Below are 27,828 nucleotides of genomic sequence, written 5' to 3' on the forward strand. Positions count from 1 at the left end.
AAGAATCTCAGACATAATAACATGTCAGTATGGGTGAATTCTGTGACTATGTCACGTTTGAGTGTATTTTTCCCCTCACTGGATTTTGGTCTTTTCAGATAACACTTCTCAACTCCCATCACAGCATTATAAATAAGTTTTGAGTCCTTTTAAATTAAATAATTTCACAGTTTCTTCTTGGCTAACCTTTTTCTCTAGCTAATCTAGAATTTCTATGAAATGTGAACAGATCAAATAATCACATGCATCCTATTTCTGACTTGAATGTGTTAATTGCTAACAACTTCTTGCAGTATTTTCTGTTACCATGAATAAAATTACATCGATTCACTTCATCAAAGGTGCTGAAATAGTAACCATTTGTAAGAAAGTGAAGTCGCTCAGTCGTGTCCGACCCTTTGCGACCCCATGGACTGTAGCCTATCAGGCTTCTCCATCCATGGGATTTTCCAGGCAAGAGTGCTGGAGTGGATTGCCATTTCAACAGAGTGTATTAAATAATCTAGTTCATTTGATGGTTTTTTAGGAAAATTGATTTGTGATTGGGAGAGAGTATAGAATGTTCAAATATGGTATCTCATGTTAGAGGATATTTAGTAGCTTTTGTGTGTATGTGTGGTTATAAATTTTCAACCTGCTTTGTTAACAATTCTGAGTGAATCAGTAATTTAACCTCCTGGTGAAGAGAAGGCATGTTCTTGTGGAATTCCAGAAAATGCCAGTCATCTGTGAATTAATTGTCCAGAATCTAACCCCAATAAATTATGCACCTGTGTTTTCAAAATACATATGTTATTTGTACTCTCTATATAAATTGAACTGAATAAAGTTTTTGTGTGTGTGTGATTCATGTATTCATAATCCCAAAAGCTTAACTCTGAAAATTTGTCTTTTATCTAAAAACAATGTTTAGAACTGCTATTCCTGCTTAGAGTTACACACGCACAAACACAAACACACAAATTCTTTCTTCCAAGCAGAGAATTATTTATGAATGAGAAAAGTAATTCAAAAAGAATCTATAGGGCATTGTAGGGCACCCGTCAGTCGTGTCTGACTCTGTGCGACCCATAGATGGCAGCCCACCAGGATCCCCCATCCCTGGGATTCTCCAGGCAAGAACACTGGAGTGGGGTGCCATTTCCTTCTCCAATGCATGAAAGTGAAAAGTGAAAGTGACGTCGCTCAGTCGTGTCCGACTCTTCGTGACCCCATGGACTGCAGCCCACCAGGCTCCTCCATCCATGGGATTTTCCAGGCAAGAGGACCGGAGTGGGGTGCCATTGCCTTGACAGTGACATAATTGGTATAATAGTAAAAAAATTTTAACAAATATAAATATGTTTAGGTCACTGTTCTGCTCAAAGTCTTCGGTAATCCCCCCACTGACTTGAAGATAAATACTGGGCATTTTATTAGGTGCCCAAGGTCCTTTAGCCTTTCCAGCCTCATGGCTCTCCCCTCTTCACCATGCCTTCTGTTCCAGCTTTGGTCTATCTGATATTCCTTGAACCTACACACCAGAAGTATTTATTTTACACTTTTGCCTAGAAGTACTTTCAGTGAAATATTTTTTTCCCGCTGAGGGTAATCAGCATTCCTGCCTTACCTTGTGTGTGTAGCCCTAGTTAGCCACTCGGTCTCTTTATGCTACACAATGCACACCTCTGCCTTGGTTAGAAGATGAACTACTTCTATAGAACAGAAATGTTTATTCCTCCTCCAAGAAACATACAAGACCTTAGAATGTGAATTTTGTACAGAAAACTTAACACTTGTTTCGATCTAAACTTACTTCTCCTAGTCACCTCTTTCCTTCACTTAATTTGTGTTGACCTTGTAGTTTTCTATGACTACATTTTCAAATAAGTAAATATACTTGTATTAACCTAGAAGTTGGCATTAGAATTCTTTTTAGAGAAAATTGTCTTTATTAGGTAGCACACTTCTAAACCACAAGCCCCTGTGGCATGTGTTGGCAGCCTTCAAGACTACAAAAGCTATCATGCTATTGCTCTGCATTGACAATGAACAGGAATTTGTTGGTGGGAAATGAAGAGGAAAGAGAGGAGGGGGAGAAAGGAGGACAATGAAGATTTCAGATAGACTTTGAATACTGCAGAGAAACTTAGAAGCAGGGTTGTCCTAATGAGCTGATTTCATTGATGTAATATAGACCTGTCCATCACTCTAAATCTCAAATACATAATCTGCACCAGGAGACAGAATTCCACCTTTGGGACGTCTAGGTACATAGCAGGCACATTGGGAATGGTATCATAAGAGGATCCCTAAACTGATCTAATCATGAAGGCAGCAGCTGAAATCAGGTATATCCATGAGAACAGAACCTCCTGATATTTGCAGGCATGTTTTTCTAGACAACAGTCTATGGAAAGTCAATTAAGTCAATCTGAGTAATACTTTAAGGGTAGTATGACTCCACTTGGTAGTAGTATGGAAGAAAATCAGTCACGGCACCATTAACATAAGACTTAGTTTTAAAAATGCCTAGCAAGAGAAGGCACAAAATCTTTCTAACTTGAGAAATAGGGGTGGTGATTTTATAGAGCTTTGTCAGGAGGGTTAACTATTTTCAGCTAATTAAAAGAACAGTGCAAGGGCAAATATATATTAAAAAATAAAATGCTTAATTTTCATTTTTGAAAATAGAATTTTACCCCTCCCTTTCCTTAGAAAATTTATTTTAAAAAAACTTTTAAGTTTTTTCTTTTTCTCTTTGAAATACATGTAAATCTTTTCAGAAGTTTTGAAGCCCCTTGCCAGCTTTATGACCCAATAATATCTTTCTCAAGGACCTGGGAGCCATCTATTTGAAATGCAAACATTAGGGAAGATAGCACCCCTACCTTCCCAGTGTCTGTTGGAAGGACAGGAGCCTACCTTCAGCAAGTGCCTGGCTCAAGTGGCAAAACTAACTCTTGTCATAAAGATATGACAAATTTATTTTCCTTTGGTGTGAAAGCAATTAACTACGACAGTCATCCTAATTACCAGATGAATTTAGGGTGAACTATGGGAAATAGATGGGGAAACAGTGGAAACAGTGTCAGACTTTATTTTAGGGGGCTCCAAAATCACTGCAGATGGTGACTGCAGCCATGAAATTAAAAGACGCTTACTCCTTGGAAGAAAAGTGATGACCAACCTAGATAGCATATTGAAAAGTAGAGACATTACTTTGCACACAGGTCCATCTAGTCAAGGCTATGGTTTTTCCAGTAGTCATGTATGGATGTGAGAGTTGGACTGTGAAAAAAGCTGAGCACCTAAGAATTGATGCTTTTGAACTGTGGTGTTGGAGAAGACTCTCGAGAGTCCCTTGGACTGCAAGGAGATCCAACCAGTCCATTCTGAAGGAGATCAGCCCTGGGTGTTCTTTGGAAGGACTGATGCTAAAGCTGAAACTCCAGTACTTTGGACACCTCATGCGAAGAGTTGACTCATTGGAAAAGACTCTGATGCTGGGAGGGATTGGGGGCAGGAGGAGAAGGGGACGACAGAGGATGAGATGGCTGGATGGCAACATGGACTCGATGGACGTGAGTCTGAGTGAGCTCCGGGAGTTAGTGATGGACAGTGAGGCCTGGTGTGCTGCAGTTCATGGGGTCGCAAAGAGTCGGACACGACTGAGCGACTGAACTGAATTGAACTGATGTGTGACAAATGGTGCTGCCAAGTACCCTGACTTGACTACTTATTTATTTTTAGAACATGTATGCAATGAACTGTATATGCTTGTCTTTATAAAGGGATCTGTCTTCTTATTGTTTTTGTAATCTCTTCACAAATTGCTTATGCTATCTATAACATTCTGGTTTAATGCTCATTCAGTGGTAAAACTTTTCTTTCTCTATTATCATTGTGATGAAGTTTTCTACATTGGGAGGAGATTTTTATTTTATTTATATTTCCAGGAACAATTGGTCAAAAAAAGTTTTCCCCAAAATGGAGCAATTTTTCTTGCAGATTAGCAACCATCAGGCAATTTGGATTTTACCAAAAGAGAATGGGTAGGAGGGTATATTACATCAATATCTTGTGTATTAGACCAATATCTTGTGCAGAAGAGGGTGAGAAAAAAGTAGATGTGACAAAGAAGGGGAACACAGGACATGAAAGAATCACAGTGGGAAATTCTCATTCAATATCTATTACAATAGATTATAGAAGTAAATTTATTGATTAGAATTCTCTTTCTCCCATAAAGACACTGACATCAAAGGGATTGTATAACTCATTCTGCATCCTTGCTGTCCAGCATTTACTACAGTGAAAAATGTTTCTTTTTTGAGTTGATATATAATTAACATTACATTGTGTAAGTTTAAGGTTATGTAATGTGTTGATTTGAAGCTATTGCAATATAATTGCCACCATAGCTCGAGCTAACACCATTATCACATCCCACAATTATTTCCTTTGTTGTATGAGAACATTTAAGATCTAGCCTGTTAGCAATTGTGTAGTAAATGCAGTATCGTTGATTATAATTAACAGGTTACACCTTCAGTTCAGTTCAGTTGCTCAGTCGTGTCCGACTCTTTGCGACCCCATGAATCATAGCACGCCAGGCCTCCCTGTCCATCACCAACTCCCGGAGTTCACTCAGACTTACATCCATCAAGTCAGTGATGCCATGCAGCCATCTCATCCTCTGTCGTCCCCTTCTCCTCCTGCCCCCAATCCCTACCAGCATCAGAGTCTTTTCCAATGAGTCAACTCTTCACATGAGGTGGCCAAAGTACTGGAGTTTCAGCTTTAGCATCAGTCCTTCCAAAGAACACCCAAGGACTGATCTCCTTTAGAATGGACATTTTGGATCTCCTTACAGTCCAAGGGACTCTCAAGAGTCTTCTCCAACACCACAGTTCAAAAGCATCAATTCTTCGGCGCTCAGCTTTCTTCACAGTCCAACTCTCACATCCATACATGATCACTGGAAAAACCATAGCCTTGACTAGACGGACCTTTGTTGGCAAAGTAATGTCTCTGCTTTTCAATATGCTATCTATGTTGGTCATCACTTTTCTTCCAAGGAATAAGTGTCTTTTAATTTCATAGCTGCAATCACCATCTGCAGTGATTTTGGAGCCCCCAAAAATAAAGTCTGACACTGTCTCCACTTTTTCCCATCTATTTGCCATGAAGTGATGGGACCAGATACCATGATCTTAGTTTTCTCAATGTTGAGCTTTAAGCCACACCTTAGGTCTCCAGAACATTTTTTATCTCCTAGTTGCAAGTTTGTACATTTCAATAACATTTCCCCAATGTCTCTCCCTCACAATCCATGATAACCACCACTATTCTACTCTGTTTGTTCAAGTTCAGCTTCTTAAACTTCCATTAAATAAGTGATATCATACAATATTTGTTTTTCTATAGCTGACTTTCCTCATTAAGCATAATTCCCTCAGTGTTGTTCTTTCTCTTTCATGACTTGATCACATTTTGTTGTATATAGCTAACACATCTTTATCCATTCATCCACTGATGGATGCTTAGATTGTTTCCAGGTCTTGGCTATTGTCAATGATGAAGTGCAGATGCTCTTTTGATATCCTGTTTTCATTTCCTTTAGGTATATACCCAGAAGTGAGATTTCTCCATCATATGGTAGTTCGATTTTTAGTTCTTTGAAGAACTTTCGTATCATTTCCCTTAGTAACTGTACCAATTTACATTCCCACCAACAGAGTACAAGTTTTCCCTTTTCTCAGCATCCTTGCCAAAGCCTATTATCTCTCTTCTTTTTGATTATGGCAGGTGTGAGGCACTATCTCATCATGGTTTTGAGTTGGGTTTTTCTGATTATTAGTGATGCTGAACACCTTTTCATGTATCTGTTGTCATTTGTATGTCTTTTTGGGGAAAATGTCTATTCAGTTCCTCTGCACATTTTATATTGAATTGTTTAGTTTCTTACCATTCAGTTGTATGAGTTCCTCATATACTTTGGATATTAACTCTTTATCAGATATATGATTTGCAAATATTTTTTTTCCATTCTGTAGAGTTTCATTTTGTTTCCTTCATCGTGCAGAAGCTTTTAGCTTGATGCAGTCACACTTTTATTTTGCTTTTTGTCTTAGTTTTCAATGTCATATCCAAAAAGTTATTGCCAGACCTGATGTCAAGGAGTTTGCCTCTTATATCTTCTCGATGTTTCATGATTTGAGGTCTTACATTCAAATCTTTAATTCTAGTAGATTTTTGTGTATGGTATAAGATAGGGAGTCAGTTCCTTCTTTTGCATGTGGTTGTTCTGTTTTCTCACCACTATTTATTGAAGAGGCTATCTGTATCCCATTATACATTGTTGGCTCCTTTATCAGAAATTAATTGATCATACACATGTGGGTTTATTCTTGGCTGTCTTATTTTGCCCCATTGATCTATATGTCTGGTATTATGCCAGTACATGCTGTTTTTATTACTACAGCTTTGTAATATAATATAAAGTCAAGAAATGTGATGCCTCTGGCTTTGTTTCTTTTCATTGCTTTGGCTATTCAAAGTCTTTTTTGGTTCCATGCAAAATTAAGGATTGTTTTTTTTTTCTATTTTTGAGTAAAAATTACGTTATAATTTTGAGAAGGATTGCATTAAATCTATAGATGGCTTTGAATATTATGGATGTTTTACAATATTAATTATTCTGATCCACAAATGTGGGATATGTTGCCATTTGCATTTTCAACTTCTTTTAATCAAAGTTGTAGTTTTCCTGGTATAGGTTTTCATTCCTTGGTTAAATTTATTCCTAAGTATTTATTGCTTGTGATGCTGTTATAAATGGGATAGTATTATTTTAGCTCTTTTCCAGGTATTTAATTTTTATTATATAGAAACAATTAAGTTCTGTATATTGATTTTACATCCCATACCTTTACTAAATTGATTGATTAGTTTCAAATGATGTGGGGTTCAGTCTTTGTGAGTTTTTTATATATAAGATCATATCATCTGTAAACTGAGACAATTTTACTTTTCTGATTAAAATGTCTCATTTCTTTTGCCTGGTTGCTTTGGCTAGAACTTGCAGTACTACACTGAATAAGAGTTGCAAAAGTGGATACACTTGTCTTGTTTCTAAAATCTGAGGAAAAGTTTTCTATCTTGTATCATTGAGTACAGTGTTAGCTGTGGGGTTACTATAACAACCTTTTTATGTTGGGGTACGTTTCATCTATGGGCTTCCCAGGTGGCACTAGTGGTAAAAAAAACCCTGCCTGCCAGTGAAGGAGACAGAAGGGACATGGATTTGATTCCTGGGTTGCTAAGTTCCCTGGGAATAGAGCCTGGCAACCCACTTCAGTACCCTTGACTGGAGAATCCAATGGACAGAGGAGCCTGGTGGGCTACAGTTCATATAGTCACAAAGAGTCAGACGTAACTGAAGTGACAGTATGCACGCACACATGTATCTTCCATATTCAATTTGTTGTGGGTTTTTATCATGAAAGGATGTCGTGTTTGTGACAAATGCTTTTTCTGTATGTATTGAGATGATCATATGGTTTTTATCTTTCTATTAATGTGGGGCATCACATTTATAGATTGATATATGTTGAACCCATCTATATATCCTAGGGATAAATTCCAATTGGTTATAGTATATGATTCCCTTTATGTGTTGTTGAATTCAGTTATTATTAATAATATTTATTGAGAAGTTTTACATCAGTATTCATCATGTATATTGGCCTATAGTTTTCTTTTGTTGTAATATACTTACCTGACTTTGGAATCAGGGTAATACCACCTGGTAAAATGAGTTGGGGTGTGTTCCCTGCTCTTTGATTTTTTGGAAGAGTTTGAGAAAGGTTGACATTAGTTATTTAAGTATTTGGTAGAATTCACCAATGAAACCATCTGGTCCTGGGTTTTTCTGTGTTGGGAGGTTTTTGACTACCTATTTAGAAACTTTCCTAGTTACTGGTCTGTTCAGATTTTCTATTTCTTCACGATTCTGTCTTGGTAGTTGTATGGTGTAGGAATTCATCCATTTTTTCTAAGTTACTCAATTTCTTGGCACATAATTATTCACAGTAGTCTCATATGACCTTATGTATTTTTGTGGTATCAATTGTAATGCCTCCTCTTCATTTCTAACTTAATTTGACTCTTTTTTTCTTAGTTACTCTAGCTACAGGATTTTTTCTTCTTAACTTAAAAAAAAAAAAAAACAGTTCTTATTTTTGCTCTTGCTTTAGTGTTTCTGATCTCTTCTTTCATTTATTTGCATTCTGATCTTTATTTCCTTCCTTCTGCTAACTTTGGGATTAATTTGCTCTATTTGAAACTAATAGCTGACAAGCTTTTTCCAAGCTCTAGGCATCTATTACAAATTAACTTTAAAACAGGTCCAGGTACTGTGAAAAAGAGGTCTTTTGACATAAAGCTTGTCTTTTTTTGTTGTGGTTTTCACATGGCAATTATTATCAATTTGATTTATTGTTAAACAGAAGTACAATACAAACCCAAGAATGCTTTTCTCTAGAAATTGATAAATTGATTCTAAAATTATATGGCAATGCAAAGCACATAGAATAACCAAAACAATTTAAAATAGATGAGCACAGTTTAGGAACAGATGACCCAGTTTAAGACATGCTGTAGCACAACGTTGACCAAGTGGTTCTGGCATAAGAACAGACAGAAATAAGTGACAGAGATCCAGAGGTGCTAACTTCTAGTAGCAAAATAAGTGACCCATGCGAATGAAAGGTACGTCATAGGGAATATGGTCATTTATGTTGTAGTAACTTTGTTTGATGATGGATGGTAACTAGATATAATACAGTCTTTATTTCATAATGTATAGAAATAGCAACTCACTATGTTGTTCATCTGGAACTAATGTTGTAGTTGAATTAAACTTCAGTTAAAGAAATATGTAGACTGAGAGGAAATACATCCAAAAGGTAATAACGGTTACCTATGGGTTAGTGAGGAATATGGGTGATTGTTCATTTATAATTTATGATAAAGCTTCCTTGGAAGGAAAGTTATGACCAACATAGATAGCATACTGAAAAGCAGAGACATTACTTTGCCAACAAAGGTCCGTCTAGTCAAGGCTATGGTTTTTCCAGTGGTCATGTATGGATGTGAGAGTTGGACTGTAAAGAAAGCTGAGCACCAAAGAATTGATGCTTTTGAACTGTGGTGTTGGAGAAGACTCTTGAGAGTCCCTTGGACTGCAAGGAGATCCAACCAGTCCATTCTGAAGGAGATCAGCCCTGGCATTACTTTGGAAGGACTGATGCTGAAGCTGAAACTCCAGTACTTTGGCCACCTCATGCAAAGAGTTGACTCATTGGAAAAGACTCTGATGCTGGGAGGGATTGGGGGCCAGAGGAGATGGGGACGACAGAGGATGAGATGGCTGCATGGCATCACTGACTCGATGGACGTGAGTCTGAGTGAACTCCGGGAGTTGGTGATGGACAGGGAGGCCTTGCGTGCTGCGATTCATGGGGTTGCAAAGAGTCGGACATGACTGAACGACTGAACTGAACTGAACTGAACTGAAGGCTTTTTTTAATGACATTATTTCTCTCTCCATTTGTTGGAAAGAGTATTTGTGCTCCCCAGAATCTACTCCCCAGATTGTGGGAGAAGATTCACTCCCATACCCCCCAGAATGTGCTCCCCAGGTTCCATCCGGATCTTCAGTCATTTGAATCTGATTTTGAAATTTGGCTTCTTCATTATGGTGGTTTTGTTAGGTTGGTTTGGCTTTTAATCTCCATTCTTAAAAACCTCTTTGTCGCTATCCTAATGCCTTATCACTTAAATAGTCCTTCAAAATTTACATGTTCCATAGAAGAGGTTTTAAAAACTTTGGAATTGAAGGATACAGCTTTCTCATTCTTAGTAAAGTTTCCTCACAGCATTAGACATTCTCCTTATTATGCTGACACAGCCTCTGAAAATCCCACACCCAGCCCTGAGGGCTGCTTTAATCAAATCTGTAATCTCAAGGGGCATAAATAAGCATTTCTTTCTCTGCCTCCTACACTGTATTGCTAATCACACTACTATAATCATGTTAACTCCTCCACCACCTCTTCCATCAGACGGAAGTTCCTAGATCAGAAATATACTCTATTTGTATTTTAATCATTAGCATCCTGTACCTTTCCTGGTACTTAATAAGTGTTTGCTGACTCAATGAGTGAATCATAATTTCTCCAAACACAAATAAATTTGCTAAATTAAACAAGGAAAAGGAAGAAAGTTAAGCTGGTGGACATCTCTGGATGATTGGTAGTGACCATCTGGGACCTATGTTGAGAAGGACTCTGACTATAAATATAAATATGTAAATAAATAAGTGTACATACACGAACACACACTCCTTAGAAAGACTACTGAAATTAGTAATATTTTCTATGAACTAGTAGAATAATGCTGTCGTGAGTGGCACATATTTACCATTTTGAGGTCAGATTTTAAATGTGTGTGTATATGTTTGTATAATTTCATAGATAGTTTACAAAGACCCTAATGTTTTTTAAAGCATTTGATTTTTTACAACAAACTTATTTCCTGCTTTACAGATGTGTAAAAGGAGGTTAGAGCATTAAAGTCATTTTTCAAAGATTATAGTTTATAAGGTTACTCTGGGACTCAAACCTGACTTCTAACAACAATAACAAAATAACAGAGATATTCCCACTATACCACTATTGCTCACTTCTCTATCACCTGTAATTATACACAATTCATGTGCAGGCATGCCCAAGCAATATATGGATGGCTACCATTTTACCATAATTATAGCAAGGAAACAATCTGGAAAATATAAACTAAACAATTTTTACCAAAAGAGATCCATATGTCCCTTGCAAATGTCAGTTATTAACAGTTACTAATTATACATTCTTATTCAGTACAAAGTTCTGTATTGTTCAAGTGATTGGAGGTTATACAAGAGTTAGTTTAACAACAGAGATGTCCACATAGTGATTGAACTTTGATGGTAAAATTAAGTTGAAACCCTTCTTATTTGCTTTGTATTGCCTGGAAAAGTCAAATTAGCATAAATAAGCAAATACTTCTAGCAACTATGATCCAAGTATAATGTAGCTCAAAAATATGTAAGGGAAAAGAATAAGACATGAGGGAAGAACTCAATAAGACTGACTCAAGGCATCAGCCTTCTCATGTATTTGGTATTTTGTTTTATTATTCTACATATTCATTGTTTTTTCAAAGTCAGCCCCTCAGGGATTTGGATATGGATGATGAGCAGGGAAACAATTCTAGAATTCTACAATCCTCTATAAATTCTGCTAAGGCCCATGTAATATGTTCTGAGTTGGGGGCTGAGGAATAAAGAAGTTAGGGGGACAGAGCCAGAAAGATTGTACACAGATGTGGAAAGCCACCTTCTAGTCAGCATTGCTGTGTGACTGTGGACAAATAGGTTCCCCACAGGTCTCTGGCCTCAGTTGTGCACCAGACGGTTGGGAAAATAACATGGTGTTGTGGGGCTTTCCTGGTGGCGCAATGGTAAAGAATCTGCCTGCCAATAAAGGAGACCTAAGAGACATGGGTTTGATCCCAGGGTCAGGAAGATCCCCTGGAGGAAGGCATGGCAACCCACTCCAGTATTCTTGCCTGGAGAATCCCATGTACAGAGGAGCCTGGTGGTCTACAGTCCATAGGTTCACAAAGAGTTGGGCACAACTGAAGCAACAGCTTGTATGCACATACGCTTGGAGTTGTAAGGAGCAAATGTGTAAATGTGCAAAATGCTTGAGAAAATGCCAGGGCAATGCCAACCACTCAGTAATTCTAAGCTACTAGTAATAAAAGTCAGAGAAGGCAATGCCACCCCATTCCAGTACTCTTGCCTGGAAAATCCCATGGACGGAGGAGCCTGGTAGGCTGCAGTCCATGGGGTTGCTAACAGTCGGACATGACTGAACGACTTCACTTTCACTTTTCATTTTCATGTATTAGAGAAGGAAATGGCAACCCACTCCAGTGTTCTTGCCTGGAGAATCCAAGGGACGGGGGAGCCTCGTGGGCTGCCGTCTATGGGGTCGCACAGAGTCTGACACGACTGAAGCGACTTTGCAGCAGCAGCAGCATAAATGAAAGTAGGTACAGGGTCAAAATTATTGTTTTTTAAAATAGGAATAATTGCAGGAGTACTGAAACTCCAATACTTTGGCCACCTGATGCAAAGAACTGACTCATTTGAAAAGACCCTGATGCTGGGAAAGATTGAAGGTGGGAGGAGAAAGCGACGACAGAGGATGAGAGGATTGGATGGCATCACCGACTCAATGGACATGAGTTTAAGTAAACTCTGGGAGTTGGTGATGGACAGGGAGGAGTGGCATGCTGCAGTCCATGGGGTCGCAAAGAGTCAGACACGACTGAGCCAATGAAATAAGCTGAGCTGATAGTGGGAAGAGCACACTCTGGAGTCTAAATACCTGGCTTTAAATACAACCCCTGCTGCTGATAAGCAAACCTCTTAACCTCACTGATTCTTAGTATCATCATTAGCAAAATGGATCTAATAATATTTAATGCAAAGGTCTATTATGAAGATCAAGGTCTTGCACAGTTTTAAAAAAAAAGGTTTTTGTAAGTGAAAAGAAAAAATACTATGTAAACTTTAGTTACTCTATTCCCACAAATCCTCAGCACAGTTTGTGAGAAAACTGTTATGTCAGTTATACCATAAGGTAGACTCAGATTTGAAACAGACTTATGCCACTTATTTCCACTCTGACAACCAGGTAAGAGAAGATCTGAACGGCAGGCTGGAGAAGGAGGGCAGGGTCAAAAGAGAGAACTGGAGCATAAAGCACTATTTTGGAAGGGTTGAAGTGATTGGTTATAAGCAAATAGCATTAGACCCCAGAGAAAGAAGACATTCAGTTCAGTTCAGTTCAGTTCAGTCGCTCAGTCGTGTCCGACTCTTTGCAACCCCATGAATCGCAGCACGCCAGGCCTCCCTGTCCATCACCAACTCCCGGAGTTCACTCAGACTCACGTCCAGCGAGTCTGTGATGCCATGCAGCCATCTCATCCTCTGTCGTCCCCTTCTCCTCTGGCCCCCAATCCCTCCCAGCATCAGAGTCTTTTCCAATGAGTCAACTCTTCGCATGAGGTGGCCAAAGTACTGGAGTTTCAGCTTCATCATCATTCCCTCCAAAGAAATCCCAGGGCTGATCTCCTTCAGAATGGACTGGTTGGATCTCCTTGCAGTCCAAGGGACTCTCAAGAGTCTTCTCCAACAGCACAGTTCGAGAATCGAATACCCAAGAAAAATTTCAGCTACAAACCACACAGTTCAACTAAGTTAGACCTAGCATGAACTTTTTGTTATTTTCTTTTTGACTTAAAAACTATGAAGGATATATTATTGAATTGGACAAAATATTTTGCTTAAAGTATGATATGAAAGCCATTTTTTAAGAGTTCATTGTGATTTGCCAGCTTACTAATTCACTCAAGTTAACTGTAAATACCCACATATAAATTACCTTTTTCTTTCACCTCTGATAGATTGCTGTGTTGCTGTGTTGTTGCATTCAGCTGCTCAGTCATGCCCGACTCTTTGAGACCTCATGGACTGTAGCCTGCCAGACTCGTCTGTCCATGGGATTTTCCCAGCAAGAATACTGGAGCAGGTTGCCATTTCCCCCTCCAGGGGATCTTCTTGCAAAAGAAGCCTCCTTTATCTTAAATTATTTGGTGTTTTCTCTCCAAAGATTCTGTGATGAACAATGCACAATTCTAAAATGTTATGGTTTCTGAAACTCATTTTATAAAGGTGGAAAACAACGTTTTTGGCTACCAGGAATCTCTGTAATGACACTGGCATCCTGAGCAGAGACCTGTAAAAGGGCCCACCTGTCAGCAGATCTTGGTAAAACATTACATCTCCTTTCAGAGCAGACGGTAGCTATTAGCTCTTTAATATGGAAATGAGCAGTCTCAGCATAGTTTCAAAACTTGTGAAATGTCACCACACACATTTCCCTGCACCTGCACGAACCACAGAAATTACAGCCATGTTCCCAGTCTCATTAAAAACGTCATTGACAGTTGCCTTAACTCATGTTTTTTTTGCTTTGAAACCATAAACTCTATCTTCTGTTTCCTGTCCTAAGCAAAAATATCTAGACTTGCCAGGGAAGAGCAACGTTTTGAGATACGCTGTGTGGTAATGCTAATTCACACACAAGATTTTAAAATTGCCCTTGATTCTAAATTGTGCCCTGTGGCATTCTTAATTAATTCTCAAATGTATTGTATTCCTTTCTAGGTATTCTCTACCTAGTTACAGCAAAGCCACAGTGAGGTCTTTGCAGACATTAAGAACTAATACTTTAGTAAGCAGACTGGAGATTGAGACATAAAGATAAGTGAAAATAAAAAATAAAGGATTTAAGTAAAACTGAGCCCATAAAAGTAGTTCTCCCAAGATTATGAGCGCTTTGGTTGGGTCTCTCATTCACCTCATGTTGCCCTCAGCATATAGCCTGCTCAAATAGGCGTTTTATGAATACCTATTGGTGATGACACACAGACATGACTTTGAATAACACCACAACAAGGAACCCAAAGTGCCAAGTGTTATTAAACCTCCTCCTTCCCCTCCACCAAAAAAAAAGTGCATTCTCTCCTAAGTTCCCAGTTATTGACAGTAGCAGAACATTTTAGCTTCCCATTTATGTTTTAGGTCTAAATGCTATTTTTTAACATTCTCATTGCTCATCTCTGGACACTTTTTATTAGGATCTCAGATGTTGGTGGAGTTGAATGATGGTCTTCTTTGAAAGTTTGCATTTGCAAGTATTCCCTTCTTGAAAGTCAGACAAGTCTCCCAGAAAAAAAGGGAACTGGAACCCTCTCTGAGGTTTTCAAATATAAAAATATTGCTGATGGGCTTGAATAAATCCTTTGAATCCAGCCTTCATAATTAATACCAGTAGCTCCTGAAGGCGAAATTCACATAAAGGTAAACAGCCTGGATTAATGATCTGGCCGCAGCACCAAGACCCAGACGTGTTTGGAGGAGATGTCTAGGCTCTGGCAGGGCTGGTTACTGCTGTAGACTTCATGGTGATCCCGTCTCCCTGGCATCTTCCACATGTGTAAGGGTAACACCAAAGGACAAGACCCTTAAAGATAGATTACACCACTGTTGGCTCCAAAGATTGCTACAGGATGCGTGGATTGAACGTGACATTGTGCTCTTGCCTTACTAAACCTGGGCATGAAACTAGCAGCAACAGCCTCACACTCTGGCTTGCCTGGCAACCTCACAGCCCTGGTTTCCGCAAGGGCACAGTGATTTCTCAAGCAAGTAAGGTCCACTTGGTGGTAGCACATTTCCTCTGGCTACCTTGGGCGTTGTTGAGTTCCATCTCATTGGTTCACAGGGTCCCATGGTCACCTATAGAAGTTCATTCTGAGGTTAATGAGCATCTCTGGGATTTGGAGAAAACATTCATGGAATTAACCAAGTAAAAGACTGAACTTTTTGCTAGTTAATATGTAGAGTGTTAGTGTTCAGACACAGAGCAAAATGTAAACATGACCTTAATTTACTCAGATGTCCAACTGATGGACATAAATTTTTCCTCTCCATAATCAGCCTTCAAGAACTCTAGGGATTATCTGGCATAAAAACAAGCAAAGCTAAAGCATATTACAGTAAATCAATATGTCAGCTGAGTGGTACATATATAAATCTTGAAGTGTCATTTTTCACTGGAACCAGTTTTCCTGCACAGTGTCTGCAATATTGCTGCTGCTAAGTCACTTCAGTCATGTCCGACTCTGTGCGACCCCATAGACGGCAGCCCACCAGGCTCTGCTGTCCCTGGGATTCTCCAGGCAAGAACACTGGAGTGGGTTGCCATTTCCTTCTCTAATACATGAAAGTGAAAAGTGAAAGTGAAGTCGCTCAGTCGTGTCTAACTGTTAGCGACCCCATGGACTGCAGTCTACCAGCCTCCTCAGTCCATGGGATCTTCCAGGCAAAAGTACTGGAGTGGGTTGCCATTGCCTTCTCCGAATATGGCTTATTATGTCAGAGCTTTCCTGAGTAAGCGTCCTACAATTGAGATATACCTCCTTTATACTGAATGCTGATCACCAATGGATACTTAGGTTCCTTGCTGGGTAGATACCTTGCCTCTGTCTCTGTCAGCTGATGCCAAAGTCATGATTCACAAATTGAGCAGTCCTGACATGTCTAAGAAATTGACTCATCTCCTTGCTTTTAGTCACCATCTTTCTTCTCCTCTCCTTCCCTTCATTCAGATGTCATGTTCCTTGACCACCTTGTAAAGCAGCACTTGGCATTTTTAGCCACCTTCAACTCACCTATTGACTTTTTGCACCGTGGCACTTCCACTAATTGCATGGTGGTCAGTGAATTTTCTCTTCCCAATTTTAAAGGTACATGAATTTAGAAGTGAGATAAGATTATTAAAGTAAAGGATTTCTGACAATCTGCTGTTTGGATTTGTAAATCTTTATTTTTTTTCCCAATTTATCATCAGAATTTTTATTTAAAAATTTCCTAATTTTTCATTATTTTGGCAAAATATTCATATACTAATTGAAAGCATGTAAGATTTCAACAATTCTTCAGTACCATACTGTCATCTTTGTTTATTTATAGTGGAGTCTAGTTGCTTTACGATGTTGTGTTAGTTTCTTCTGTACAGTAGAGTGAATAAATATATATCCCCCCTTGGGTGTGGGGGAGGATTTCCTTGCCATTGAGGTCACCACAGAGCACTGAGTAGAGTTCCCTGAAGTACACAGTAGGTTCTCACTAGTTATGTATGTTATACAATAATCATGTACATATGTCAGTCCCAGTCTTCCAATCCATCCCACCCCTCTACCTGCCTTGGTATCCATATGTTCGCTCTGTATGTCTGGTTTCTCTATTTCTGCTCTGCTATTTCATCTATACCATTTTTCTAGATTCCACATGTATGCACTAACATGCAATATCTGTTTTTTCTCTTTCTGACGTACTTCATTCTGTATACCTGTCTCTAGGTACATCCATGTCTCTGCAAATGGCACAGTTTCTTTCCTTTTGTATGGCTGAGTAGTATTCCGTTGCATATGTGCACTGCGTCTTTTTGATCCATTCCTGTGTTAATGGATATTTAGGTTGCTTCCATGTCCTGGCTATTGTAAATAGAGCTGCAGTGATCATTGGGGTGCATGTATCTTTTTGAATTATGGTTTTCTACAAGTATACTCCAAGGGGTAGGATTGTTGGATCATATGGTAGTCTTATTTTTAGTTTTTTAAGGAACCTCCATATTGTTACCCATAGTGGCTGCATCAATTTACATTCCCACCAACTTTGTGTTAGGGTTCTCTTTCCTCCACACCCTCTCCAGCGTTTATTGTATGGAGATTTTTTTATGATGACCATTATGACTGATATAATGCCTCTTTATAGTTTTGATTTCCATTTCTATAGTAATTATTGATGTTGAGCATCTTTTCATGTGTTTGTTGACCATCTATATATCTTCTTTGAATAAATGTCTATTTAGATCTTCTGCCAATGTTTTGATTGGGTTTTTGGGGTTTTTTGGTATTGAGCTACATGAGCTATTTGTAAATTTGGAAGGGGGTTGTTTTTTCATTTATCGATTTATTTTTGGCTGCTGGGTCTTTGTTGCTGCATATGGGCTTTCTCTAGTTGGAATGAGTGTGCTTGTTGTGGCAGCTTCTGTTGTTCTGGAGAACAGGCTCGAGGGTGTATGGACTTCAGCAGCTGTGGCACACAAGCTTTGTTGCCTCACAGCATGTGGAATCTTCCTGGACCAGGGACTGCACCTGAATCCCCTGCATTGGTAAGTGGATTCTTTACCACTGGACCACCAGGGAAGTCCTGTTTGTATATTTTGGAGATTAATCCTAGTCAGTTGCTTCATTTGCAAATATTTTCTCCCATTCTGAGGGTTGTCTATTTATTTTGTTTACAGTTTCCTTTGATGTGCAAAAATGTAAGTATAATTAGTTAATTAAACAAAATCCTATTTATTTATTTTTGCTTTTTTCATACTCTAGGAGGTGGGTCAAAAAAGATCTTGTAGGAATTTATGTCAAAGAGTGCTTTTCCTATGTTTTCCTTCAAGAGTTGTACAGTGTCCTGTCTTACATTTATGTCTTTAATTCATTTTGAGTTTATTTTTGTGTGTGGCATTAAGTAGTATTCTAATTTCTTTTTTTTTTTTTTAACTTGTAGTAGTCCAGATTTCCCAGCACCACTTACTGAAGAGGTTGTCTTTTCTCCATTGTATATTCTTGTCTCCTTTGTCATAAATTAAGTGCCCATAGCCGTGTGGGTTTATTTCTGAGCTTTCTATCCTGGACAATTGTTCTATATTTGTTTTTGTGCCAGTACAATACTGTCTTGATGACTGTAACTTTGTATTATAGTCTCAAGCCAGGGAGCCTGATTCCTCCAGCTCCATTTTTCTTATGATTGCTTTTATTGTACAGGGTCTTTTGTGTTTCCATACAAATTGTACACTTTTTAGTCTAATTCTGTGAAAAATGCCAACATTAATGCCAATTTGATAGGGATTGCATTGAATCTATAGATTGCTTTGAGTAATATAGTCATTTCTACAATATTGATACTTCCAATCCAAGGAATATGGTGTATTTCTCCATCTGTTTGTTTCATCCTTGATTTCTTTCATCAGTATCTTATGGTTTTCTGAGTACAGGTTTTTTCCATCTTAAGGTAGATTTATTTCCAAGTACTTTATTCTTTTAGTTGCAATGAAAAATGGAATTGTTTCCTTAATTTTGCTTTCTGATATTTCACTGTTAGTATATGGGAATGCAGGAGATTTCTGTGCATTAATTTTGTATCTTCAACATCACCAAATTCATTGATTAACTCTAGTAGTTTTCTGGTGGCATCTTTAGGATGTTCAATGCATAGTATCATGTCATCTACAAACACTGACAATTTTACTTCTTTTCAAATTTTGATTCTTTTAGTTAATATTTCTTTTTCTTCTCTGATTTCTGTGCATTTTCAAAACTATGTTTAATAAAAGTGGACACCCTTGTCTTGTTCTTGATTTAGGAGGAAATGCTTTCAGTTTTTCATCTTTGAGAATGATGATTGCTGTGGTTTTGTCATATGTAGCCATTATTATATTGAGGTAGGTTCCTCTTTGCTCACTTTCTGGAGAGTTTTAACATAAATGGGTGTTGAATTTTGTCAGGCTTTTTCTGCATCTATTGAGATGATCATATAGTTTTTATCTTTTAATTTTTCAATATGATGTATCACATTGATTTGCATATATTGAAGAATTCTTGTATCCCTGGGATAAAACCCACTTTATCATGGTATATGATCATTTTAATGTGCTGGTGAATTCTATAGACTAGTATTTTGTTGAGGATTTTTCATCTGTGTTCTTTAGTGATGGTGGTGGTTTAGTTGTTAAGTTGTGTCCAACTCTTGTGACCCCATGGACTGTAGCCTGCCAGGCTCCTCTCTCCATGGGATTCTCCAGGCAAGAATACTGGAGTGGGTTGCCATTTCCTTCTCTAGGAGATCTTCCTGACCCAGGAATGGAACCTGGGTCTCCCGCATTGCAGGCTGATTCTTTACCAACTGAGCTATGAGGGAAGACCACCTTTTGTGATATTGGCCTTTAATTTACTTTTCTGTGTGACATCTTTGTCTTGTTTTGGTATCAGAGTTTTGGTGGCCTTGTAGCTTGGGAATGTTTTTCCCTCTGCAATTTTTGGGGTGAATTTAAGAAGGATAGCTCTTTGTTCTCTAAATGTTTGATAGAATTCACTTGTGAAGCCATTTGGTCCTGGACTTTTGTTTGTTGGAAGGTTTTTAATCATGGTTTCAATTTCATTACTCGTGATTGGTCTGTTTATATTTTCTATTTCTTTCTTCTTCAGTCTTGGAAGGCTGGACCTTTCTAAGAATTTGTCCATTTCTTCTTGGTTGTCTATTTTATTGACATATATTTGTTTTTAGTAGTTTCTTATGCTTCTTTATTTTTCAGTGGTGTCAGTTGTAACCTTTTCCTTTTCATTTCTAATTTTATTGATTTGCGACAGCTCCCTTTTTTCTTACTGAGTCTAGCTAAAGGTTTATCAATTTTGTTCTTTTTCTCAAAGAACCAGCTTTTAGTTTTACTGTTCGTTGCTGTTGTTTTCTTATTTTCCATTTTATTTATTTCTGCTCTGATCTTTATGATTTCTTTCCTTCTACTAATTTTGGGTTTTGTTTATTCTTCTTTCTCTAATTGCTTTAGATGTATGTTTAGGTTGTTTATTTGAGATTTTTCATGTTTCTTGACAGAGGATTGTATTGCTTCCCTCTTAGAACTGCTTTTGCTGCATTCCATAGGTTTTGAGTCATGGTGTTTTCATTGTCATTTGTTTCTAGGCATTTTTTTGGTTTTCTCTTTGATTTCCTCAGTGATCTCTTGGTTATTTAGTAGCATACTGTTTAGCCTCCAAGAGGTTGTTTTTTACAGTATTTTTTTTCCTGTAGTTGACTTCTAATCTCATAGTGTTGTCAGAAAAGATGCTTGATAACGTAAGTTTACTGAAGTATGATTCGTGACTAAAGAGGTGAACTATACTGGAGAATGTTCCATGTGCACTTGAGGAAAAAGTGTATTCTGCTGCTTTTTATAGAACATCTTATAATAAGTATAAGTGAAGTCACTCAATCATGTCTGACTCTTTGCAACCCCATGGACTGTAGCCCACCAGACTCCTCCATCCATGGAATTTTCTGGACAAGAGTGCTGGAGTCGTTTGCCATTTCCTTCTCCAGGGGATCTTCCTGACCTAGGATCAAACCCAGGTCTCCCGCATTGTAGGTAGACATTTTACCATCTAAGCCACCAGGAAAATGTCTTATAAATATCAACTAATTATATCTGGCCTAATGTGTCATTTAAAGCTCTGTTTCCTTATTAATTTTCCATTTGGATGATCTGTACATTGGTATAAGTGGGGTATTAAAGTCCTCCACTGTTGTGTTACTGCCAATTTCTCCTTTTATGGCTGTTAGCATTTGCCTTATATATTGAGGTGCTTCTATGTTGGGTGCAAAAATATTTATAATTGTTATACCTTCTTCTTGGATTGATCCCTTGATCATTATGTAGTGTCCTTCCTTGTCTCTTATAACAGCTTTTATTTTAAAGTCTCTATTGTCTGATAGGAGTATTGCTACTCTATCTTTCTTTTGATTTCCATTTGCATGGAATATCTTTTACTACTCCCTCACTTTCATTCTGTGTGTGTCCCTAGATCTGAAGTGAGTCTCTTGTAGACAGCATATTTGTGAGTCTTGGTTTTGGATCCATTCAGCCAGTCTTTATCTTTTGTTTGGAACAATTAATTTATTTACATTTAAGGTGATTATTGAAATGCATGTTCCTATTGCCATTTTCTTAATTGTTTTGGGTTTGTTTTTATAGGTCTTTTCCTTGTCTTGTGTTTCCAACCTAGCACTTGTAAAGCTGGATTTGGTGGTGCTGAATTCTTTTAGCTTTTGCTTGTCTGTAAAGCTTTTGATTTTTCCATTGAATCTGGATGAGAGCCTTGCTGGTTGTAGGTTTTTCTCTTTCATCACTTCAAATATTTCCTGCCATTCCCTTATGATCTGCACAGTTTCTGCTGAAAAATCAGCTGGCAATCTTATGGGAATTCCCTTGTATGTTATTTATTGCTTTTCCCTTGCTGCTTTTAATATTTTGGTTTTGTATTAACTTTTTGTTAGCTTGATAACGTGTGTCTTGGCATGTTTCTCCTTGGGTTTATCTTGTATGTGACTTTCTGCACTTCCCAGACTTGGGTGACTATTTCCTTTCCCATGGAAGTGAAGTTTTCAATTGTAATCTCTTTAAATATTTTCTCAGACACTTTGTCTTCCTCCTCTTCTTCTGGGATCCTTATAACTTGAATGTTGGTGTGTTCAGTGTTATCCCAGAGGTCCCTAAGACTGTTCCTCATTTCTTTTCATTCTATATCATTCTGTTCTAAGGCAGAGACTTCCACCATTCTATCTTCCAGGTCAGTTATCCATTCTTCTGCCTCAGTTATTCTGCTACTAAGGTTTTTGTTTCCTAAGGTAGGTATAACTTACAGCTTTTGGGAAAGGTTTAAAGAAAAAAGAGAACCAAAATATATACAGTCAAATATATCCTACTACCCTATTAAATAAGAAATGTAATAGTTTAGCAAAGGAAGTTAAATAATGTGAATTATGAGTAGTGAGAGAGTTCTTCACACAACTTAATCAAAGTTATAATTGGCCCACCCAAACCCAAACCAGAGTAGCCAATAACTCAGAAAATCCTAGTCTCATGTGTCAATTTCCACCAAGACCCAGAGAGAAATAAAACATGACCTTTAGCTGCAAGATAGTGAATGCAGAGAATGCAGCTACCCTAGTCCAGTATCACAAGTATCTTTTCAGTAGCAAATAGGAAAATATAGCTGGTACTACATAAATATAGTTGATAAAGACTCTACACCTTAAAATCTGAATTGTATAGACTTATATACAGAGAGTATAAGAATTGTCTGCACCTTGGATATCAAGGATAATATACAGAAGCGATCACAGTGCGGTGAGCCAACTCCTTTCTGATAGAAAAGAGGATTATAAAGCTACCAAACTCCATAATATACAAGGAAGGCTAAGGATCAAAGCTTTTAACACATACAATCTAAACTAGATATAGTTCCAGTTTTCAAGTTACATATATTGATTGGTATGAAAGCCAACTTGATATTGCAGTGTGCTGTGTGTGCTAGTCGCTCAATCATGTCCGACTCTTTGTGGCCCCATGGACTGCAACCCACCAGTCCATGGGGATTATCTAGGCAAGAATACTGGAGTGGGTTGCCATGTCCTCCTACAGGGGATCTTCCCAACCCAGGGATCAAGCCCAGGTCTCCTGCATTGCAGGCAGATTCTTCACTGTCTGAGCCAACTACAGAGTGACCCAGAAATCAATGGTTCAAATAAGATAGAAATTTGCACTTTAACAGTGCAAGATTTGCAGGCAAGCTCCACTCCATCAAGCAATCTGTGGTTCAGATGAGCAGGGCAGTTCTACCATCCTATGGGCATTGTTATCAACTGCATAGTAGAACTGAGTTTGGAGGGTCCTGCAGTTTAAAGGGGACACATTTCGCTTCTGCCCACATTCCACTGAAAGAAGTAAAGAGCAAAACTTGGTGGAGAGCTAGCAGGATTTGACTTAACAGCATGGCTGCACATTTCATTTTTGGTTTGAGAGAAATGTGTGGTTGGATGAATGGTTGAATGGATGATTGCCATCTATTAACAGTTTTCAAAATACTAAAATATATATGATCTAGTTGGTGTAATGACTCTTAATTAACCTTTTTTATGTTATAAATTCAATGTCAGGAGTTTAAGGGGAAAAACATTCATTGATCTGAATGGATTAAAATTTTAGAGATTAAAGTGTTGAGAATAAGGAGAATAGGTGAACAACAATATCACTGAATGATGTCTCATTAAGAATATCCCTAGACCTTCCCTTTGTTCATTAACAAGGATTTGCATTCATTTTCCCCATCTTCAGTTTTTTTTATTGATACATCGTTGTTTGTTGCCTTATATAGTGAGCAACAGGTACAACATCTATATGGACATATGTGATAGACCATTGAGAAATATACACCAAAAACCAGTAATAAAATGTGCTATGAGGTTGTGAGGAAAAGGAAACCATTGTGCACTCTTGATGCTAGTGTAAATTGGTATGGCCACTATATAAAATGATACAGTTTTCCTCAAAAAATTTTAAAAAGTATGATTTAGCAACCTCACTCTTGGTTATATGTCAAAAAGAAATGAAATCAGGAACTCAAAGATATCTGCACCCTCATGTTCATTGCAGAATTAGTCACAATAACCAAGATATGGAAATAGCCCGTGTCCATCAACAGATGAATGGATAAACAAAGGTGTGGGATGTATATAAAGTGGAATAATACTCAGACATAAAAAGGATTGAAATCTTGCCACTTGTGATAACACAAATGGGCCTAGAGAGTATTATGCTAAGTTAAGTAAGTCAGAAAGGGAGAGACAAATACTGTGATCCCACTTTTCTGTGGACTTTAATGTCAAAATAAATGAATATAAATATATTCATTTATATACATATATGTGCATATATACATGCACAGTAGGATGTTATTCAGCCTTGAGAGAGACAGAAGTCCTGCATTTGTGACAACATGGATGAATCCGTAGGAGATTATGCTAAGATTAAGCCAGATACAGAGAGACAAATACTGTATGTGGGATCTACAAAAAAATTAAATGCATAGAAGAAGAGAGTAGAAAGGTGGTTCCAGGAGCTAGAGGGGTGAGGGAAATGGGGAGAATTTGTCAAAGGCTACAAAGTTGCAGTTTGTAGGATGAATAACTCCAGAGATCAAATGTGCAGCATAATGACTATAGTCAATACTGTACTGAATACCAGAAATATGCGAAGAATAGATTCAGGTACATTATAAAAAGAAATGATAAGTATATGAGGAGATGCATTAATTAACTTAAATTTAGTAATTATTTCACTATACAACATGATTTGATATACATATATATTTGATATGTGTATATCAAATCATGTTGTATACCTTAATTATCTACCATTTATATTAAAATGTATATTTTAAAATGTGCTATATATTGACTGATTTGGAGACCAATTGACTCATAGTATTGTTGGAAAGAGGAAGATTTTTCAAGGAGCTCAAACCATTTTGTCCATAAAACTCTCTTCTCTCAAAGCAAAGTAGTTCAAGAGGGTATGAAGATGCGTGTTTAGTGTTGTACATGTACTTACAGGCCAAACTCTCAACTGCTTTTCTGTCTGATCCATTCACTTTCACCATTTTCCTACTAATATAATGGAAATGTTTATATAGTGGGGAAGGGAATTATGACCTTTGAAGATTTCCTGATCTGAGACGAGCAGGGAGCATACCACTATGGCAGTCTGTCAAGAATGAGAGTTTAAACAGGGTATTTAACCTGACTTTTTTGAACGAGATTATTTGATAGTCATAGAATCCAAGTACTACCTTTTTAGGTTCCCATTACATTGATCTCTGCAACATCTAAATAAAGAGAATGGCATGTTCTTAAAAACAGGAGGTTTCTAGAGCTCTGCTGAGCTGTGAGCAGTGGCAGCATCTGCAGAAAGTTGCATAGGAACAAGTTTACACCAAGCTTCTGTCAGTATTTCTTAGGATTTTACGCTCATTTCATTGACAAGAAATGGCTTCATCCCTATAAAAATGTCTTCCAGCAGTTTTTACTTGTGTATCAGTACTTCTTATATGATGCAGAAGAACACATTAAGAAGAACAAAGGAGGCAGTCTTATGTCCTGGTTATACTTAAAGGCTTTGTAGGCATACTAGTGGATATGCACCCACTGCTTGCTAGCTTTGAATCAGGTCAAATGATTTAAACAACCTAGGGCTCAGTTTCCTCATCTGTAAACGGACTATCATTTTGTTTCATGGTACAATCTGAGGATAAAGTGAGAGAATATGTGAAAAGCATTTAGGACAGTGCCTAGCACATGGTAAGCAGTCACTAAGCACACTGCAGTTACTTACTGTTGTTTGTTCTTTGATGGACTTTGATTTAAGAATAATATTGACTCTATGTATAAATTATGACAAAACCCTGCTGTGGTCTCTATCTGGATCTGTAATCCATAGTTTCTTCCATTAGTATTTAAATTGGTGGTAAATTCATAAGTTTCTACAGCACATCAAGATAATGTTTTCCTATATGCCTCAGCATTGACTGATGGTCAAAACATCTGAGACTCACTGTGCTTGAGAAACTGGTAATGAAGCTTATAGAGCTTATTGAAAATGCCATTTAACAAAATATATTAGCCCATTCCAAATGTCATCTCCAACTCTATTGTATTTCAAGTTAAAACACCATGCAAAAATATATCTAAAAGGCTCTATTACTTGCTTATTTTCAAGGGCATGGGGAAAATGTCACCAATTTGCAGATATCAAGGGCCTCTATAGCGTCTCTCTAACAAAATGGTGGGAAAGCAAGCTATGCACAAAACATGCGGTGGTAATGATCCCTCACTTATTAGAAATAATGTTTTCTGATTTCCAAATCTTTCAGAATAGAAACTGCTCATTTCACTATTTCATGGCATCTTTTTTGGTATCCATTAATGTAACATTTCCTTCTACATTCAGTGGGGGAGATTTCTCTCTAGTGAAATGTCACTCTCCATAAATAAGAGTAGTGCAAGCCTTCCATCACTGTAATAGTTAAACAATGGCAAAGCTGAGTAATTGAAACAGAAAGAGAAGTCACCTTGACAGGGCTGTAACTGGCAAAAGCAGTTTAAGGTACCATAGCTTTTATTGTGAATGAGTTGAGTGAATTTATATATATTCACCAAACAAAATATATTTAAATAATATTCCAGTTTTGAGACAAATCAAGGAAATTCTTCTTGGACTTCTTACCTCCCTGTTTAATTATAAAAAAACATGCACAGTTTGGAAAATAAAATTAAACTGCAGCTTCTCTAGACATTAGGAAAATTACTGATTCCACTTTGAGGTCTTCTACAAAAGAATGTCATTAAAATGAAAAGTGAATGAAGTGCTTGCTATTGACCCTTGATATGAATTCTAGGATTTTTTAAAGGTTTGGGTTTTGTTATTGTTTAATATCCCACAATGGGTATATACAAAATCAGTTATATTAGACTGTTTGGAGTTGTAGCTGCCAAAGTAGATATTAGGATAACATGGACTATAAGGAATTTAGAGAATAAGCATGCTATTTTAATATACAGCTCACTGGGTAGGATATTCTTTTCTTTCCCCTGAATTGAACACATAATTGCATCAAATTGTCATTTGGCATCACTAAAGTAAACCTCTCTTGAACACTGTCATTACCACTTTTTGTACAATCCAGGAATGGCAGCACTTCACTTTATATAGTAAAAGTTAAAAGACTGTTTTGAGTTACAAATATGTGGAATTTCTATAACTTTTAGTTTGGACAAAGATTCTACTTAAATTATCTGAACAGAAATTAAATTTATGTGGAATTTCTATAACTTTTAGTTTGGACAAAGATTCTACTTAAATTATCTGAACAGAAATTAAATTGCCAGCTCAGTATTATTGACATTTAAATTCCATGTAGGAAATATTATATGACCCAACAATGAAAATTAGAGCTTTTTGTAGAGAAAAAAAAATTAGAACTCTTAGCCTTAATGTTTATTGCCTATCAAACAGATTTTCCAAATTTATAAAATATAATGTGTTTCCTCGGAGAAGGCAATGGCGACCCACTCCAGTACTCTTGCCTGGAAAATCCCATGGATGGAGGAGCCTGGTAGGCTGCAGTTCATGGGGTCGCTGAGTCGGACACGACTGAGCAACTTCCCTTTCACTTTTCACTTTCATGCACTGGAGAAGGAAATGGCAACCCACTCCAGTGTTCTTGCCTGGAGAATCCCAGGGACAGGGGAGCCTGGTGGGCTGCTGTCTATGGGGTCAGGCAGAGTCGGACATGACTGAATCAACTCAGCAGCAGCAGCCATGTGTTTCCTGCTTTGATGCATTAACATTTCCCATCACACTTTCAATGGCATGGTGATTATTGCTTAAAATTAAACTTTAGCAGGCCTCCAAATCTAAGTCCAAGAGCTAT

General features: G+C 37.7%; 1 long non-coding RNA gene across 1 annotated transcript; it reads right to left on the reverse strand.

Moving 5' to 3' along the window:
• Positions 1-6,383: 6,383 nt before the first annotated feature.
• On the reverse strand, positions 6,384-18,950 carry LOC120857527. The gene is made up of 3 exons (XR_005719691.1): positions 18,820-18,950; positions 13,940-13,941; positions 6,384-6,396 (listed from the first exon to the last, which is right to left on the reverse strand). It is a non-coding gene; the product is annotated as an uncharacterized LOC120857527 (long non-coding RNA).
• Between the last annotated feature and the right edge of the window lie 8,878 nt (positions 18,951-27,828).

The sequence above is a fragment of the Oryx dammah genome, unplaced genomic scaffold (assembly GCF_014754425.2).
Source record: "Oryx dammah isolate SB20612 unplaced genomic scaffold, SCBI_Odam_1.1 HiC_scaffold_29, whole genome shotgun sequence".
NCBI lineage: Eukaryota > Metazoa > Chordata > Mammalia > Artiodactyla > Bovidae > Oryx > Oryx dammah.